General features: G+C 39.4%; 1 non-coding gene across 1 annotated transcript; it reads left to right on the forward strand.

Annotated features, from left to right (window-relative positions):
- The first annotated feature begins 587 nt into the window (after positions 1 to 587).
- LOC121216805 (small nucleolar RNA R71) lies at positions 588 to 694 on the forward strand. The gene has a single exon (XR_005913023.1). It is a non-coding gene; the product is annotated as a small nucleolar RNA R71 (small nucleolar RNA).
- The last annotated feature ends 5,372 nt before the right edge of the window (positions 695 to 6,066 follow it).

Consider the following 6,066-nt stretch of genomic DNA (forward strand, 5'->3'; position numbering starts at 1 on the left):
GAAAGCGAGTTTCTGACACCGAGATAAACTTTGTTAGCATCTCCTCAAGGTTCTGCTTCTTTTCCTGTTGGTAAGGTGGTTGTTGAAAACCCGGAGGATGTTGTGGCCTTTGATTCCCTTGACCACCCCACGAGAAGTTGGGATGGTTCTTCCAACCTGTATTATATGTGTTACTATATGGGTTATTTTGAGATCTAGAATTATTATTACTCATATATTGAACTTATTCCTCCTCGGTGCTAGGGTTGAAGGGTTGATATTTTGTGTATGCTCCTCCTCCATTTGAATCGTACCTCATCACTGGATGTACCTAAGTAGAACCACACAAACTGTCAATCTTTTTATTTAAGAGTTCTATCTGGTTAGATAGCATAGTAACCGCATCGAGGTTGAAAACATCAGCTGCTTTCTTTGGCTTTGTTCTCATGACTTGCCACTGATAGTTATTTAGTGACATCTCTTCAATAAATTCGTAAGCCACTTTAGGTGTTTTATTATTGATAGTCCCACTAGCAGCTGCGTCAATAAGTTGCCTTGTTGAAGGGTTCACGCCGTTGTAAAACGTTTGAACCTGCAACCATAAAGGTAACCCATGGTGAGGGCACCTTCTCAATAAATCCTTATATCTCTCCTATGCATCATAGAGTGTCTCTAGATCCATCTGCACAAAAGAAGAAATATCATTCCTTAACTTAGCCGTTTTAGCTGGCGAAAAATATTTAAGTAAAAATTTTTCGGTCATTTGTTCCTAAGTAGTGATTGGCCCTCGTGGTAACGAGATCAACCACTGTTTAGCTTTGTTCCTTAATGAAGAGGGAAACAACCAAAGGCGAATGGCCTCATCAAAAATGCCATTGATCTTAAAAGTGTCGTAAAACTCTAAGAAATTTGCTAAATGAGCGTTTGGTCCTCGTCTTGCAAATCATCAAACTGAACAAACTGTTGGATCATTTGAATTGTGTTAGGTTTCAGTTCAAAATAATTTGCAGCAACAGCAGGCCTAACTATACTTGACTCAGTTCCTGTTAAATTAGGTTTATCATAATCATACATAGTGCGTGGAGTAGATTCTGATTTACTGGATCAGCAGCAACTGTAAGAGGTAGCGGGTTTTCCTAATTTTCAGCCATCTCTCGATTGTGGTGGAAATATCGTCTTCTTGCTCTTCCTCTGTATATCATAGGCTTCGCCTTATTTCTCTTCGATTTCTGCAAGCTATGCAATCAATCTCACTATCAAAAAGTAATGGTCCTGACGGGTTTCTTCTAGTCATACACTATAAAAACCTGCCAAAAGTAGATAAACAAAAAATTAGGAAAGAAAATAAAAATTTAAGTTGCAATAAAAGTAAAACAGCTAAAGTAATAAAAATTGAGTGTTCCTAATATCTTAGTTCCCTAGCAACGGTGCCAAAAACTTGATGTAATGTGAATTGTAATAAGTTTTATAATTTATGAATGTCCGTTCTTGAAAACTAACTATTATCATGACAAAGGCAAGCACACCTTATCGAACAGTAGTATAGCTTATGGCAAGACCAGGATGTTGAACCCAAAGGAACTAAAAGTACTAGTATTAGCTTTCTTTTTATTATCTAGCCTAAAAATAAAGGGGTTTGTTTTATCTAAACTAATTACTAAACTAAGAATGCACAGAAAGTAAATTGGGGAAATGAGTTTTCGGAAAACTGAATGATTTGGACAATACCTAAGGGAAAAATCCACCTAGACTTCACTTGTTATTGACTCTGAATCAGACGATTTATTCACTTAACTTCATCCACAGAAATTCCTAAGTTATATTATTATCTCTCTCGAGGCTAACAACATCTAACCCTAGGTTGATTAACTGAAATCTCTTTCTAAATAAAATTGCTAGTGTTGCATTAACTCGATCTATGGATTCCCTTATTAGGTTTCACCCTAATCCGGAAAAATTATGTCACCCTATCTCTAGGCGTGCAATCAACTCTGCTTAATTATGTTAGATCTACTCTTAGACAGGGAATTTTGCTCCTCTGTATAAGCACATCAATACTTGAATCAATATCCTGGGATATTAAAGCAAGAATTAAGAACTCATAATTAAGAACAAGTCAAATATTTATCATATAATTCAGATAATAGTAACAAGATCCGTCTTAGGTTTAATTCCCCTTAGGTATTTAGGGGGTTTAGTTCATATTTATGAAAGAAAACATCTCAAATGAATAATGATAACAAAACATAAAGAAAACCCAAGAACTCTTGAAGGGAATTGAAGGGAGATCTTCAGTCTTGAAGGTGAATCCGGCTTCTAAGATGGATCAATCGGCTTTCTTCGAGTAATTCCTTGCCTCCTAATCCGTGTGTTCCCTCTAATCCTCCTCTAGTGTGTTTAAATAGGCTTTAGAATGCCTAAAAGCCCTCAAGAGTGGCCTTTTCTAAATAGGACTAAACTTGGGCTTGACAGGGACACGCCCGTGTGACACGCCCGTGTTTGATTGCTTCAAACCGTGTTTGAGTCTGTTGAATGGACACAGGCATGTGAACTACCCGTGTGAGGAAGTCCAGGCTATGTTGATTTCCCATGTTGACCAATTTCTCTGTTTTTGGCCCGTTTTTCGCTCTTTTTACTCTCCTATGCTCTCCTAAGTATAAAACATGAAATTAAAGGATTAAGAGCATCGAATTCACCAAATCTAAGGAGAAATCATCCATAAATTGTTAAGTATGGGATAAAAATATGTATAAATTTCAGTTTATCAATATCTATCAGTGCAGTATAAGGTACATTATAGATAAAGAATGTACCCGTGATAACATCCGGAGCATTGCCATCCTCTCGACGAAGTACAGCATAAACCAGAGCTGGCTGCCTTGCCTCAGTACGACCAGCACCTCTACTCAGTGCACTCTAACCACAGACTAAACCATTACTACCTCTAGCCTGACCCCGACCTCTCAGTGGCTGCTGAACACCCCTTGGCAGCTATGTAGTACCCATACCTGTAGCTTGCACCTAATCGGGCCTCTGTGGAAAATCTCTAATATGAAGCTCCAATGATCCGCATCTCAAACTTGCCTCAGTCCTTTTCTAACAGTCGCCCTAATGGCGTCTCCCACAATCAGAACAGGGCTGCAGCCCAGTAATAGCAACAGGGGCCCCAACTCTGACCAGCCCGTCAACTCTGGCCTTTTTGTTATGCCTCAGAAAGGAACTTGAGGGCTCTGAATCCCTCTTGTTCCTACCTCTCTCCTTCTCATGGTTATGGCGCTCAGCGCGCTTCACCTCCTCAGTGATCTTCACCTTATCAACTAATGCAGCAAAGTCTCACTCCCTTTGTGGAGCTATCAGAACCCGTAGACTATCCCTGAGGCTGTCCTCAAAATGAACACACCACTCGTACTCGGTTTCCACCATCCCTCGTGTATAGCATCTTAATCACAAAAATTTAGCCTCATAGTTAGGCACTGATTTATCCCCTGAGTCAAATTCAGAAACTCTCTCCTCCGGGCATCCACATAACTAGCACCCACATACTTTCCCTGAAAAGTAGTCTTGAAAAAATTCTTAGGTCAGTCGATTGGGCTGAGTGCCCTCTTTAACCGTAAGCCACCACTGGTAAGCCTTATCTTGTAGTAGTGACACTGCACCCTTTAGTTTCTGCTCGGGAGTGCAGTCGAGATCGTCCTTGATCCTCTCTGTGGCCTCAATCCAATACTCAGCCACATTAGGGGCAACCCCAGGAATACCCCTAAAAATCTTAGCTCTATTAGATAGAAGTCGTTTAGTAACCGACCTACGGCCCACAACACCAGAATTGGGCCCAACAACTCTCTCTAGAGTCCGTAACATGGCATGGGACAACACGTCATCCCCAGCTGTACGATCATGAGACCCAGTCTTAGTCTAAGGTGAAATCGGTGCCTCCCTAGCTTCAACATTAGGCATGTGGCCAGATGATGAAAACCCAGCCCAAGCACCTCCACGGCCTCTACCGCGGCCTCTTGTACCCCTTCTACAAGTACCCCTGCTGCTCGTTATCAAATTCCATTTTATCTGTATTAATAGTTTTATGCATCAGTTTACAGTTCCAGTGTTTATTAATGGATATTTTATGGAAAATAGTATTAGAAATTCAGAGTTTGTTTTCGCAGATCGTAGTTTTACTACATTTTTTGTTTACCCTAAATAGAGTATTTTAGTACAGTCTACTACCTACACAATTTAAATAAACAACAGTCTCAGAAGGCTTACAGAATCGGTGTCAGAGACTTAGTGTACCATACATTCAGTAAAACATTTCAAAATACTTCAAATCATTTGAAACAGTTCTTTTTAGAAATTCCAAGTTTTTAAAAGAAACCCAAATCCACAATTGAGTTTTACAACGTGTGCAATGCCCCAAACTCGGTCCAGAAGTTAGGCCCGAATCTGGCATGTCACATTGAAGTGTCTTTCGAAAACCATGTTTTCATTAGAAACCCTTTTTATTTAAAACGTAGTACATTGAAAACTTATTAATTTTATTCCCAAAATTCCTTTTGGGTTGCGGAAGCTAATTTTAAAAGTAACCGATTTACGAAAACGTGATGTTTAAAAGTTAAGTGGTGAAAACGTAGTGTTTTGAAAACAGTTGTTGTTTTCGAAAACCGCGATCTACTTCCACTATCATAAAACATAGTAGAAAAAATCCCAAAGTTTAAAATAAAAACTAGAATTAAGAGAAGCCTTATTACAACCCAAATGAAAAATACGCAACAGTAAATAAACAAATCTGAAAACATAAGCAGTGTGTGGCCATCTCCGAGTCCCTCGTAGCACCTATCCATCTATTGTTGGGGATTACCTGCACAGTTAATAAACGGGGTGAGTTTATGAAAACTCAGTGTGTAATCCCCTAGCACCCAAACAATCAATCAAAAAAATAGAATTTAACTATTCTGGGCTTGAGCCCTATCCAGTAACAATACAGTCCAGTTCAGAATATATGTGGGCCTAAAGCCCGATTCATTAACATTTGGGTCTCAACCCATCACAGTATCAATTGGACCTCGCCCATCTCAAAATCACTAGCAGTTGGGCCTAGCCCATATTTGAATCAAACCCATATGAATAATTCATGATAACCAATCCATCCCTGCACTTGCCTCTGTCCAACCCTACACTACCTGTGGGGAATAAATCACCCGAACCATCCCTACACTTATAGTGTTAGCACTGGTTGCAGCACTAACTAGAGTCGCAGGAAAGCTGCTAATATCAGAATATGTGGCACAGCCACCAATACGATTTTTTCCTCCATAACAATATCCCAATCCCAAGCAGAATGTCATGCACAAACTCAGTCATACAAATCACAGACAAATCAGTCATTTACCCTCGAGGGCAACACAGTTATTTTACCCTTTAGAGGTATTTTGGTCATTTTACACTACAAGGGTATTTCGATAATTTTACAAATCGGGGGTATTTTATTAATTTTACAAATCGAGGGTATTTTGGTAATTTAACAATTCGAGAGTATTTCGCTAATTTTACAAACTGGAGGTATTTCAGTAATTCTACAAAACTGAAGGTATTTCGGTAATTTTACAAATTGAGGGTATTTTAATAATTTTACAATTCAAGGGTATTTCGATAATTTTACAAATTTGGGGTATTTCGACAATTCTACAAATCGGGGGTATTTCGGTAATTTTACAATTCGAGGGTATTTCGATAATTTTACAAACTAGGGTTATTTTGATAATTCTACATACCGGGGTCTTAATGATCCAACAAATGCTCCATCATTGTATTGAGTGACTTAAGTAACCTAAACAAAAATAACGGTGTAAATGGGCCCAATGCCCATTACTCAGCCCAAGTGGGCCCACATGCTCGTGTGGCCCATTTAGCCCAATTTTAGTCACAGCTATGCGAACACCATAGCCCAGTTCATTATTTGCCACCTATCACAGATTTTATCCATGTGAGGCCCATGAGCCCATTGGGCCCACACGGCCTATTTCGACCCAACGTGGCCCAGAACGGCCTATGCCATGTACACAACATGATAAGCCCAACTATTTCTCACCTACA

Source organism: Gossypium hirsutum, chromosome A02 (assembly GCF_007990345.1).
Source record: "Gossypium hirsutum isolate 1008001.06 chromosome A02, Gossypium_hirsutum_v2.1, whole genome shotgun sequence".
In the NCBI taxonomy this organism is placed as follows: Eukaryota; Viridiplantae; Streptophyta; class Magnoliopsida; order Malvales; family Malvaceae; genus Gossypium; species Gossypium hirsutum.